This window comes from Simochromis diagramma, unplaced genomic scaffold (genome assembly GCF_900408965.1).
Source record: "Simochromis diagramma unplaced genomic scaffold, fSimDia1.1 OVJJ01000413.1, whole genome shotgun sequence".
Taxonomy (NCBI): Eukaryota; Metazoa; Chordata; class Actinopteri; order Cichliformes; family Cichlidae; genus Simochromis; species Simochromis diagramma.
The window spans coordinates 1,093,201-1,106,594 of record NW_024386948.1 but is presented as its reverse complement, the minus strand read 5'-3'; the positions used below and the strand labels follow the sequence as shown (position 1 = coordinate 1,106,594).

General features: G+C 40.5%; 1 protein-coding gene across 2 annotated transcripts in view; it reads right to left on the bottom strand.

Annotated features, from left to right (window-relative positions):
• Positions 1-10,999, bottom strand: part of LOC120737552 (interleukin-1 receptor accessory protein-like 1-B) — a 324,999-nt gene extending 314,000 nt beyond the window's left edge. For both annotated transcript variants that reach the window (XM_040038339.1, XM_040038340.1), the window contains exon 1: positions 10,382-10,999. The gene's annotated coding sequence lies outside the window, so the exon portion shown is untranslated. The remainder of the gene's footprint in view (positions 1-10,381) is intronic.
• Between the last annotated feature and the right edge of the window lie 2,395 nt (positions 11,000-13,394).

Genomic DNA, 13,394 nt, shown 5'->3' with positions numbered 1-13,394 from the left:
TGGTTAAATGTATAGCAATGCAGACACCTTAGGGGACTGGTGCTCAGCAAATGTTTATTTTCATATATGTTCGTATCATATATAACCACACAAACCCAAACGTGAAAGCAATTTGTCTTGAGTGCACCTTTCTCTAAAAATGTCCCTCTCCCATCTGAAACAAACAGCCCCGAGAGCAAAAATAAACTTAAGAGCTAAGGGGAGCAGACATGCTGTAGCTACCACTGAGAGCTGAGCGGCACAATGCAAATAAGCTTTCACACCATAACAGACGACCCACATCTCCATGCTAGGCAGCCGAGATTCAATATCGGAGGACAAGGAGTGCTGCGTCCCCAGGCCCTTCTTGCAAAGTGGCCCATAAATCAAGAACCCTGTTGAGAGCTGGTCTCTGTGGGTCTTGTCCAGGATTCGGGAAAAAGAGCACAGCTCTGGCTCCAGTAATCCACCCCCCCAAACAGCTTTAATGCAACAGATGCCTTTGCAGCATAAAATTATGACTATCATTAGCCAACCTGGGGACCAGATTATTACTGCAATTGTTTTGTTCAGATATATAGATGATGCTGCCCAGCCACGGATACAACTGGATTGGGTTTAACTGTAAATACCAATTAATGATTGTTTTTAAATTTCAGACCTCACATAATACAGTAGTACATGCAAGAACACTGAGAAAATCATAAGAGGTAACTTGAAAATTATCTTAGTATACCTTCCTTGCACCAACTATTATTTAAGCCTTGCTGACATCAACATTAGAGGAGAAAGTGCTGAGCTGTGCAACATTGCAGCTTCGCTTGGCTCATCTTTTGCCAGAAAGTACTACATGTACTGGAGGTATGTTATTGTGTCATGAAAATGTGTAATATTTGCATAGCAATCAAACTGAGGATAGTACGATTGCTATTTCATGCAAAGTGGTCAATACTAACACATATTTTATTAATGTCACAAAATGCTGAGAAACATTTTAAAAACATTTCAACTGACTTAATTAGCACTTTAACTTTCATTAAGTGCTACATATTGTGTGCAATAAAAATATTTTCATTCTAAGGAGATAAGGTCATTACCTTAAATTAAGGTAATCAGAATTCTGCTAGTTTTATACAATCAGATTCATAAGTTTTTGGACAATGATGTTTTTTTTTTTCCTTTTTAATGTTACCTCTAGGGCCCGTCACAGTGAATTTTAAAATCATGCATTCAATACGCAATTTCAGTAAAGACTTCAAACTTTCATTCAAGAGGTTTAACAAAACTATAGCATTGACTAGGAATTGGCACCATTTCTATACACAGGCCACTGCTTTGAGAAGCTCAAAATTAACTGAACAATCCAGGCCTCACCGGGAGGTGAGGCCTGGATGTGGAGTTCGTTTCAAGTGTTGAACTGTTAGATGTTCCCTTGAGCAATCAGTATGAGGTAAAAAGTGATGCAACCATCTGTTGCATTCATAGAAATAAGGCAGGACCAAAAGACCTGAAAGACCCTGGAAGATTGTAGAATTCTTTCACTGGTTAAGAAAAAAACCCCTCAAAACATCCAACCAAAACCAAGAAGCACAATATTTTAAAAATACAATAAGTCTCACTGCATATAGTAACTCACGTGGAGGTATTCTGAGATTGGCCATCAAACTTCATATGGCTTTGAATAGTTTGTTGTAGGAAAACAAAAGAAACTGTCCCTACTATGATTAGTGACACTCTAAGGTTACACTGTGGACACAACAAGAAGAAGATTCTCTGGACAGCTCTGAAACTCCCTTTTCACAGATGTATGTGACACATTTTGTCAGTATTTACATATGAATGTGCGATATGGGAGGTTACTATAACCTTATCATTTAATAGTGGTCAGTGGCTAAGTTCATCCTTGGCTTCATGGGGACATTCATGCCAAATGTTAAGAAATTCCCCCAAAGTATTCATGAGAATGGAAACTGAGAACCTGGACACATAACACTATGGAGGCCAAAAAATAGAAGCTACAATAGAGTTGAATAACTCTTTCATTTGTTACAAAGCACTTTATACTGTAAGGCATGTGATAAGCCTTCAGCCTCAAATAATACTAAACCTGGATTTCATGGATTGAGTTTCATCTTCTTACCTGTATGTGTAAGACACACACACACACACACACACACACACACACACACACACACACACACACACACACACACACACGCTGCAGTTTTTGACTCAACATTAACTCTGGCTGTGTGTGAAATTACCCTTTCAGCAGGGGTTACATTGGGATTTGTGAGAAAGGGGAACCCTAGTCTAGTGGGCTTGATGCTCAAGGACCCACTGCACACAGTGAAAGTGGGGGCTAATTCTTTAAAAGAAAGTAGGTCCACTAAAAATTACACACATTGTGTTCTGTGGATGTGCATTGTCCAGAATAACAAAGACGCCGTTTCAGACACAGTCTCTAAACACCAATTTACAAGTTACAAAGAAACAAATTCCACAGTGTTAAAATCTCAGAGTCAGACGTGCCAAATTATCAGATGATAATATATTTTACTTGAGTGTAAGTGTATTCTTAATTACTTTTAAGGAAAAAGGCCAACCTACATAAACCAATCATTTCTACTAATTTATATTTCGTGATTTGCTTTTTTTGTCGTATTTTTTAATTAACATCTACATACAATTGATGGTTTGGGAAACACTGATAATACTGTCATACATAAGTAGAAGAAAATGAATCTTTGCACTGACCCAACAAAGAATCAGTGCAGCAAATTATGGGTTCAGTGTAATTAATTGTGTTTTCATTATTAGACAGATTTTCTGTAGCTTTATTTTTTTATTCACTTCAGTGATTAGATGAGTTCTGTGCTCGCAGTAATGAAAGTACTGCAAATATTGCATTTAAGCAGCATAACAGGAAAACTCCCTGTAATAACCCACTTAATATACCAGAAAAAAAGGAAGGAGAAAAAAAACAGCCCTGCTGGTGCAGGATTCTTCGTCAGCATGACTGCTTTGTTCCCAGTGTTTTCACTGAAAACATGAATTTCTAACAGCTCAGTTGTTTGCTGTGTAGAACATCATCGAGACAGATAAAATTCTGTAAGATCCCAACACAAAGTCCGATGATTTAAATAATCAATCTGAAGTACAGTAACGTACGAGAGTCTTGAGTCATCCCCGATTTCTTTATATTTTGCTTCCAAGAAGCCAAACTGTCTTGTCTTTTTTGGTGGTCTTAAAAATGGTTCTCCAGGCTTTCTGAAGGTCTTTCAAAGTTTTTCTTTGGCCATTAGCTGCTTTTCTACTCACTTTCAGCTCAGTCTTTGTGCCTGATCATTTTCAGAGGAATGTTTGTTGTTTGTTAAGCCACTTAACCTAGATCTATGATTCATTCAAGCATAAAACAGACACTTAACTCAATGAATCATTGATATGTCTACACATGACAGACAACTTAGCACAGAATTAAATTTAAATATCATCTTTATGCACTTTGTTATTTGTTGCCTGTTGCAAAAACACATCTTATGTTCCCATTTACTTTAGTTGAATCTATGAACGATGCAAAAGACGATAACACGGATTGACAGCGTCAGGACAAAATCCAGCAAAGACCTGAGACAGGACCAAGGATGTGCATCTAGCCCTTCAGTTGATCCATTTACTGCTCACAGTACATGGGTCCTTATGAAAATTCAAAAGCATTTCTGAAACATGGGAAACGGGACAGGTTGAGGTATTGCAAATTACACAAGAACTGGACTGAAACCCAAAAACGATTCCTGAAGACTACTTAAAGAAATGACAAGAAAGCTTCTTTCAGTTCAACCTGTGTTAAGGAATAAAGATGGTCATACTAAATATTGACGTTCAAGCTCATTACAATTACAAAAACTGTGTTTTTGCCTTAACACAGTAACACTGATTCCTATTTTCCTAGCAAAATACAAAGAAATGAAGACTTTTGCACAGCACTGGATTGATAGTCACACACATCTGAGTAACTAGAGGTGTTTTAAAAAAGAAATCCCCCCCAAAAATCGGGTGACATTCTGTATTTGTTTGTTGCGGTACGAGTGGCTTTGTAATGGTAAAATAATGAAGGAAACAGAGCTGATCTCTGGCATGTCAGGAACTCAGCTCCAGTGGGTTTGACCCAGTTTAACCCCATCCTTTAATTACTTTTATATAACAAACACTCAGTGGTTTAATTAATAGTATGAATGCCATGTTGTGAGCTCAGCGGCAGGTGTAATATCACATCATGATGTTTAATGTAACAACATTGTAGCGCTGGAATTTTACACTTAAAAATGAATAACCTCAACACCAAGCTAAAAACACCCGAATTGATCCGAAGAAAGTTCACCGCGCACGTGTTGCCCTCAGCTTGAGATATCGGTTTAAAATTAGCTGTAAATACAATGTTGCCCCGGGTCTCATGTGAAGTGGCTAATGAAGAACTGCTAATGAAGCGCTCCTTGATTTCACTCACTGTTAATCCCTAGACGTAGCTGTTCTATTTAAGCTCCCGCCTGGCTCAGAGGGGAGAATTTGGCGCAAACACTCTCAGCGTTCCTACCGAGGGGTAGCCATGTGTGCATTTACACGGAGTATGCAAATAGGCCACGGCTCCCACTCAAGTAGCTGCTGTATATTATAGCATGAGTATTTTCTTTCATTGCTGCTGTTGCTGAGACCGTCCTAAATTGGTTTGTAAAAATGCTCTGAATATCTCGACACCAGCCACTTAGAGTGCAGGTCAAAATGTGAATACAGATTGCTAGTTGTGATAGTGTTTTGATAACATTAAAGAGCCATTTCTCTTCTGGTATGCATTTATCCTGCAAAATAATGCAGCCTGGCTTCCTTTTTTTCTCCTCCCAACTGGCATCCTGTACGACTTTTTTGTTTTTATCGCCACACCAATGTATGGAGTGTCACAACAAAGCCTTCATGAATGAGTAAGCACAGATCCTATGAAGAGACGAAGGGAAATGGGAGGAAAAATTGCTCATTTTGCTTCCCTTGGCATGCAATTTCCATCCTCTATCCACATCTCTCTAAAAGCTATCTAAAACACATCAACTTCATCTTTCTAGGCTGGATGGGTCTCAAAGGATCACCTCCAGACATGGCGCGATGACAGTGGGGCTGAAAAGAAAGGATGAAAATGATAATTCTGTCCTCTTGCTTATAGCAATAGGCTTCTCATTCTAGTGCTGATTAAAAAGTGGGGGGAAAAACATTCATTTTCGACGTCAGTTGCCTCTAGCAAAGAAAAATACCGTATATTGAGGTAACTGATCACGCCTCGGATGGCCGTTTCATCAGAGAAAGTGCAACACGACTATTTCGCTGCCTCCTTTCCATTTTACCCATGTAACAATTGACCAGCACAACATTTTAGCTCGGGGGCATGCTACACTGTGGCTGACCCCAAGTTCTTTTATTTTCTGCTGTAACAAATGGGGAAATAAACACTTTCAGATTTCATTTGATTCGGGTCAGCTTTATTCTTTGATTCCGCCCCCACCACCATTGATAGAAGCACACAAATGCAGGACAGCCTCATGTGTATATGTGTGGGATTTTTTTTTTTAAGAGCAATGCAAAGAGACAGCTAGAGATGATGCCATTACCATCCTTTTATTGAGGCATTTTTCTGTTCGAAATGCAGAAAGTAAATAAAGCTAGCATGGCAGAGGCAGACACTCAGCTCAATTCACATCCACACATGAAGGCATTCAGATAAAGGTCTAAAAAAGAAAAAAATGGGTGGCCATGAAAATGATTTGCAAGCAAGTCCATTGTTTATGACACCTCTCTGCTGAGTAACAGCAGGAAAGGGCGCGCCCAGGGCTCAACTGCCATGAAGTGAATGCAGGACCCAATTCTGAAGACCATTTATTTTTCCATACAGCCTGGTCTGCCATCCTCATGCGACTGTGGACTCAAAGGGTGATTTTCTTTGCATGAAAACTATTTGGAGACAAAAACGAGAGCACTGCACACTACTTCTGTCAAACTCTTTGATCTGGCCTCGCGTAACCTACATGATGACGGTTACTCAACCGTATAAAATGATGCCAACCATGGACTGCTGTGCTCCAGAACAGATGTAGCAGAACTGCGATCCACCAGCCAGGTGATGACAAATATTATGTCGTAGGACAGTGTTTTTGTTTTTTTTAAAAATTACAGTAAGTAGTAAACAGTTACTCTGTAAAATTTCACAAATCAAAAGATTTGGATTTGCAGATTTCAAGTATAACACCAAGAAGTTCTGCTCACTGATTTTCCAGCATCAACTATTATGATCCAAACCAAGGGCACCAAACTACATCACTACATAATAAGCTGGAACCCATCAAAACCTGTCATCCTCATTTCCAGCTCATTATTTTTCATTCTTGGGTTGCACTCAAGCAGGTCTGCATGAATAACATTTAAAAGTATTAGATCTTTCTCTAATACTGGGCCTTGATGCCGCCCCTCAGTTCTAACTGTCTATAGCAGGCCTTTGTAGCTCCCACTCCTCACCACTTATAGGGACCATTTTAATGGTGGTTGCACAGCCATGCTGCCATTTATAGTGGCGCTGAGCGCGTGCTCACTGCAGTATTCTGCCAAATGATAGGTGTCAGTCACCGTTTAGACAAAACCAAGTACAAGAGTAGAAGACATCAAAACTGGAAGAGAAGAAATTGAAGAGGTTTTTTTGTTGTGGAGGTTTTCGCCAGAAAGTCTCCTTTTGAGTTGAATTTAAGATTCTGCGCTGATACATCATTGCAGTGGCGGTAAAAACTGACACAACTATACACATGATGTTACAAAGGTTGAATCTACGTAAGAGCATCTAAAACGACATCTTAGCTCGACTTCACCACCAGATGTAACACCACTTTCGGTGCGCAATGCCATCCACCAGTGCAAAAACGGTCTCTAGGGTTTAAACAGCCCAAATTGTGCACCTGAGATTAGTATATTAGGTAGATGCACTCTCTCTGACATCATACAGAGCCAAGAGTATTAAAAACTGTCTTAAAATGAGCATTTAGAGCAGTCGGAAATCTGATCCTCTGGCTGAGATTACAGAAGTTAAGGAAACCGATAATATGCCCCCTTTAATGAACTTCCCATTTACAAAATTAGTAAAACATGTTAAAAAAAAGTTTTTTTTCTCAACCAGTCACTCTGCTGTTATTCTAAGGAACATGTTTATTTGATTGAAGCCCACCCACAAGTAGAACCGAGCAATGAACAAATCTTAAGGCTTCCAGTGACTGTATTTATCAAGCACAGACACAGTCAAAATCACAACTATTTGGGGTATAAAAGGTCTAAAAAGGCAATATAAGGTCAATGGGAGTTCTGATGATGCCGCAGTCCATCTCCAAGCTGTTATGACCTCATTCGCACTGCAAACCTTCATCGCTGAGAACCGGTGACTGTCACTGCATGCTCTAATTATATCTCTGTTAAACGAATATACTAATTAACTAACATATTAATCAAGCCATTGTGCATGAAACCAATATATTTGGCCTCGATACTGCAATAAAATTACAGATACTAGCTCTCGTGGCTGATTTCTTTCTAAGCACATTAGTTGAATTAATCTGCAAAAAGCTCCATGGTTTCAGAAAAAATTTCCAAACAAGGAAATCAAGTATCTCCAAATAATTTCCATTATGGAAAGAGGAGACATTATATAGAGTTATTACATTATATAGAGATACTTTAAGGCCTTTACATGTAAAGTAGATACTACCAGTTTTTACTGTCCCTCAGGTTCACAAACCAAATTAGCCACATCTAACTGCTTCAAAGGCAGATTTTCTCTTGTAGTCACAAGTCATGATTCTTCTTGAAATGGGCGAAGCACCATGCCCAGACACTCTGTTATCTACCTGATCTACCATACTTGTCAATTCATGACGTGACGGCAGCAACAAAAATAAATAGCTCTGAATCAGATCGATGCCCAATGATTGCGACGGAAAATGGAACAAGGCGCGGGGAAAGAGGAATCTCATCTCGAGGGGAATTGGATTTTGAGAAAGATTTAACCGAGGGCTCGTCTGTTATGCATGTAGCCCACATCTTCTTGGATTCCACAGCAGCTAATAACTTTAGCAGGAATGGAAGGTTGTTCGAGCTCCAGCTGTGATATTTGAACGTATGCACGCGGTCGCACGCGGGCATAAATACGCAAGCTGGATCGCCTCTCAGTATTTCCATTTCCCCTTGAGTCCTATTAATGTCATTTAGCAGCCATGATTGAGGTGGCCCGCTCTCAGCTTCCACACCAGCATTCCTGCTCACAAATCCTCATCAATTGCTCCAATCAGTCTTACCACAGAGCCAATACTCTACAGTGAGACAACTCTTATTTCCCACCGCATTAATGAACTCTTTCATTTGAAAGCCTTTGACTGTCTGCCTCTTGATTGCAAAGCCAAGGCCAATAGGCCTCGGTGACAGCTCCTTGAAAATTAAAAGTATCAATCAAGACAGGAAGGGGAGGGGGAAAAAAGTTGTAATGGTTTCAGATTCTCCTGTCGAGCAGAGAGAGAAGGGGAAGCTAAATGGGATCAGGTGGCATTTCAAAATGCATGTTGGGGCTCGTTTTACCTCGTTTTATTGCTAGATGGGTGGTACTTGCAGGATAAGGGTTAAAAATGTTAGATAAGATAATTAAACATGTTAAAGGTTCATTTTTATGAATCAGTGGGATGTAAATCCAATTATTTGTACTGAAAAACTCATGTTCGCTGTTGTCTGTGCACCTTGAATCGGTTGACCTGGTAATTCAGCCCTGATGAAGGATTCCAAGTAATGAAAACAACATCTTCAATCACTTCATTACCATATCCTTTAAAGCTACACTTGATTCGTCAGAAGAGGAGTTCAGTGCTGCTGGGTAAACTTGACCAACATTTTAAAAAAAAAAGGAGAAAAAAGTGCTAACGCTGGATGACATAATCTCCGTCTAAATCAATTTCGGTGTGAAAGCACTTGACTCAGCTCAATATGTAGCTGCAGGGCTTCTGTTAAGTGGCTGCTGCCACTTACCTATTAATTCATGTGCTACTGGTTGCGCTCGTGGTCAAGATTAACCCCATATGTCGGGATTTAAAAATAATAATAATAAAATAATACCACAAGGCAAAGGAAGACATGTGCCGGAGCGTTTAGGAGAAACTCAAGGGGAAAGATTATGAACAAATCATGATGCAAGGAGGTTTTGGAGCAAGCAATGATACTGTTAACAGAATTAGAAAATGCCTTTGCAAGACTGAGGAGCTGTCTGGAAGTAAGGATTACACTGCCTGTGGGCTATGGCGTGCTATGGTTTTGCAAAAAAAGAAAAAGAAAAAGGGAAAAAAAAAGCATGGCTGCAGCAGTTGTTACTTGATGGAAAAAAAATGGTGACATACAGCTTGTAAGGCTACAGAGCCTTCTGTCACTCATGTGTAGGGAGTGATGAGGGAGTATGGATTTTATGCATTTCTTTTTTTAAACCAGCATCTGTTCTAACTTTTACATCAGTATCACTTTCCTGATTCTCAAATATGTTCAGTGGGTAAAAGCCAAACCACCACGACCAGCTCCACTCTGGTCAGAGCCAGACTGGAGCTTCAGACATTCATCTGGACAACCATAAACCATCATCCATCCACCCAGAGGAGGGAAGCAGGCAAAAGGACACGAGAAGCATAGAGAGAGCTGACTTGCCAAGCAACCACTCAGCAGAAATAATGTGAAATATAACTACGGCTGGGTTCTTCTCCCATCCCTCCTCACTCTGGCACACGTTATTTCCCCCCTCCACCAACACACGATCGTGCTCTCTTACTTTCACAGGCGCACGTACACAAAACACGCACGCATGCTGACGCACCGGAGAGATGTGCAAATGCGCACAGTGTTACACAATTAACGTCGAGAAGGAGGAGGGGAAAAGAGAGAGAAGAAGAATGCGTAAAAAGAACAGTTGGTGTGCGCTGACGGACTAATCCGCTCGGATAGTTACGTTTTGAATGAAGGATACAGAAGAAGACTTTCAGCGGTCCACTTCTACTGCCGTACTGCAGCCGTGAACAGCTCCACACAACAGAGGAGGCTCTAAAGATTAAAAAAAAAAAAAAAAGGAGCCTCTGGGATTTACGCGTAACAGCGGGACAAATGCGTTCTGTCCAAAAATGCGCATTTAAGCGCTGCGTGTTGGGATTCCGTTTATTAAAGGTGGTGGATAGGCAGGAGGATCGTGTGCGCGCACAGAACATGAAAATGTCAGTGACAAAAACGAATCGTGGGTTTAAACAGATCCACGGGGGGCAGCATGGTCCAACTTTGGCCAAAGAAACAATTGCATTTAACTTACCAACAAGCAGTTTCCAAATGATGGCGTACACTTTGTGGTTAGTTCTAATAGCCCCACACCATCACGGTGTATCCGAATCTGCTCCGGTCGACAGAGTAAAGCAGAAAGGGTTTAAAAAATAGAATACAATAAGGAATTCCAGGAGAGAGATAGTCCACTTCTCCAAAAAGAAAAAAAAGAAAAACGCAGTGTCTGTCCCCAAATTACATATTGCCAGTCCTCGCTGGCGCAAATTGGAGCGCAAAAATAAAACCAAAAAAAGAAAAGAAAAGAAAAAACAAAACACTTGCAGCCGGTCACTTTCAAACAGCAGGAAAGAAGAAAATCATGACAGTGATTGGAGGAATGTTCGACGGAAATCAATCAAGGGCAAGATCGGGAGAGGCAATTAGTCTGGTTATCCTGTTAAATCAGCTGCACGGCGGCTCACGGCCACGGAAGCCCGGCAGGTGAGCTTTCAGCTTTAAGCACGACTGCGCGAGAGCGAATTTCCAAAGTGATGTGCAGAAAAAAGGCACACTAGAAGCCTCCTCTCTCTCTCTCTCTCTCTCAGTGCCGCTGTACCGACACCAGATGCGTCAAGTGAGGACAATTGAACCCAAGCAGCACAGGACACGACGAGATTTCCCTTCAACATAAAAGTCGAGCGCGCACTGGCGGTTAAAAAAAGAAGAAGGGCTGGCTGAATGACCCACGTGGGTCTAAGTAAGAATTGTGGGGTGTAGCTAAAAGCTCCATACACTGTGTCACAGTGTATTTACATTAATAAGAAGTAGCACAGATCCAGTGGAACTGCACCCTCTGCCCATTTCTTCCCCTCTTTCCTCGTTATTGTGATCGAGAGCAAGTTCGACACTCTTTCCCTTTCCCCAGAGTTGCTTTTATTTTGAAGAACAACTCTTATTTTCTCTTATTTTGTCTGCCTTGACATTTGCTTTCTCTCAGACCTGCGGTCCTCTGGAGTCCTCATCCTCCACATGGCGCACTGGCAGAAGCTCACCAAAATACGCACGGGAGGATAATCATCCTCATTATGCGCCTGCTTCGACAAACAAACACAAATGTGGAGAGAGTACTTTTTTCGCCGGCTTATGCTGTGAGTAGAGTGCGCAGGCAGACGGGTAATGCAGTGAAGCTCAAGTTTGAGGATAGACGCACTGCCGCCCAATGGAAATAACAGAAAAGCTCTGAAATGCACTATAAAAATGCTGTCTTTAGCAAGTCACTGAAGGGCAAATGTGTAATATTAGTGTCTAATATTGGTCGTTGGTAGCTGATTAAATGACCACCATGATATGGGGAAAATCAGTGAATATTATTTCCACATGAATATTTAAGAAAAAATGCAAAAAGAATATTAACACAGCTCATTTCTCTGCAACCTAAAATGAGAGTATATTTCCTGTGAATTTAGAGAAGCATGTCAGAAAATCAGAGCCTGTCATGAGGAAATGATTTCAAACTTTGAAAAGTAGATTTTGACTTTACAGTTTTTGCAAAAGGATGAAGAAGTAAAAGTCCTCTGCTTCTTTTTTCCTTTTTAGGGAATTTATATCCACGACTGTAAGACTGGTAATGCAGAATAATTTAAAATGGTTAAAGACAGAAATCTTTGCCGAAATCTTGGTTAATTATGCAGAGTAGCTACGCATGACCTAACACAAACCATATCTTCATTTCCAGCAGAAGGGGCTATACATGCTGTGCCTATTACCACCAAGCCAGTTATTTTTTCCTGGTCTGCTTCTGGTAGACTTCTGTAGGCAATCATGTTTCCAGTTTTCATTACACTGACTATTAAAAACACACTTTTAAATACAACAAAATATATAAAGAGATGTCTCAGTTTTTATCACAATGTGATATATCTACATCTGACATCAGTATTCATTCCACTGTATCAATATTTATCACCATCTTTCTGCTGCTCAATATTAACAGTAAACTGAGATGAATGTGACAAGTCTGCTGAAAAGCCTGAAAGGATTTCCATCTGTGCAGCTCAGGTATTACTGGTATTTATGAATAACCAAGGATTCACTCCAATCCAAACGGGTAACAGACAAAACCCTGAATCACTAAAGATGATGAATAGACAGTAGAGCTACCCCGCCATCCTTCCAGAACTGCAAGGGTGGGATTCAGATTAAGGACTTGTAGGTAAGCAGGCCTCCCTGTCGGCCAGGCAGTCAGAAAAAAAAGGGACTCGTTTGATTTCCCCCTCACTGGGCTACCCCTGTCAAGACTTTGGCCTCTGGCACTGCACTTCTGTGAGGCGAATTTCGATGAGGGGAGGGCTTTGAGGAGGAGAAAAACCACCCTTCTCGGACTGAAAGTGTGCACTTGTGAGCTTTCTTTGTCATATCCAGATCCTGATGTGAATAGAGGCTCCTTAATGAGCGAAGAAGTGGACAAACACTGCATTGATTCACCCAACTTCTATTCGAGGTTTGCGTCCGCAAATGCCCTCAACTCAACCGGTTAGTGTGCAACTTTGAGGACTTAGTGTCTAGAGAGGGTTGATTGTTTGCTGCCAATGTGAGGATTTGGGTGAGAGCCTGGAATATCAGTGGACTGGTGATACAATAATTTCGCAGATAAACCAAAGACTCAATGGACATATTTTTCATCTCTCTTATGAGTCGTAATGTAGACTCGTTAAACTTCTCCTTACTACGTTTGGGATGTTCAGTTTTGCTCATCTACAAGTTAAATAGCTTTAAGGATAATGATCAAATCCCAGTTCACAAACTCAAAAACTTCACAGAGCACAAAGCAGAGCTGGTTTCCAAGTCTCTCAAAATACAGTTCCTCTTGATAGCATCAGTATGAAGCTTTACACTGCTCCAATTAAAAATGACACATCTACTGATGGAAATACTTGTCAGGTGTTTGTATTAAATGATAAGCTACATGAAAATACAACTCTGTTTATAAAACTTTTATTTCAAAAACATGGAATCAGAAACTTTGAGAGACTTGTTTAAAGTCAAAATCTGAAGTTTTTTTTGTG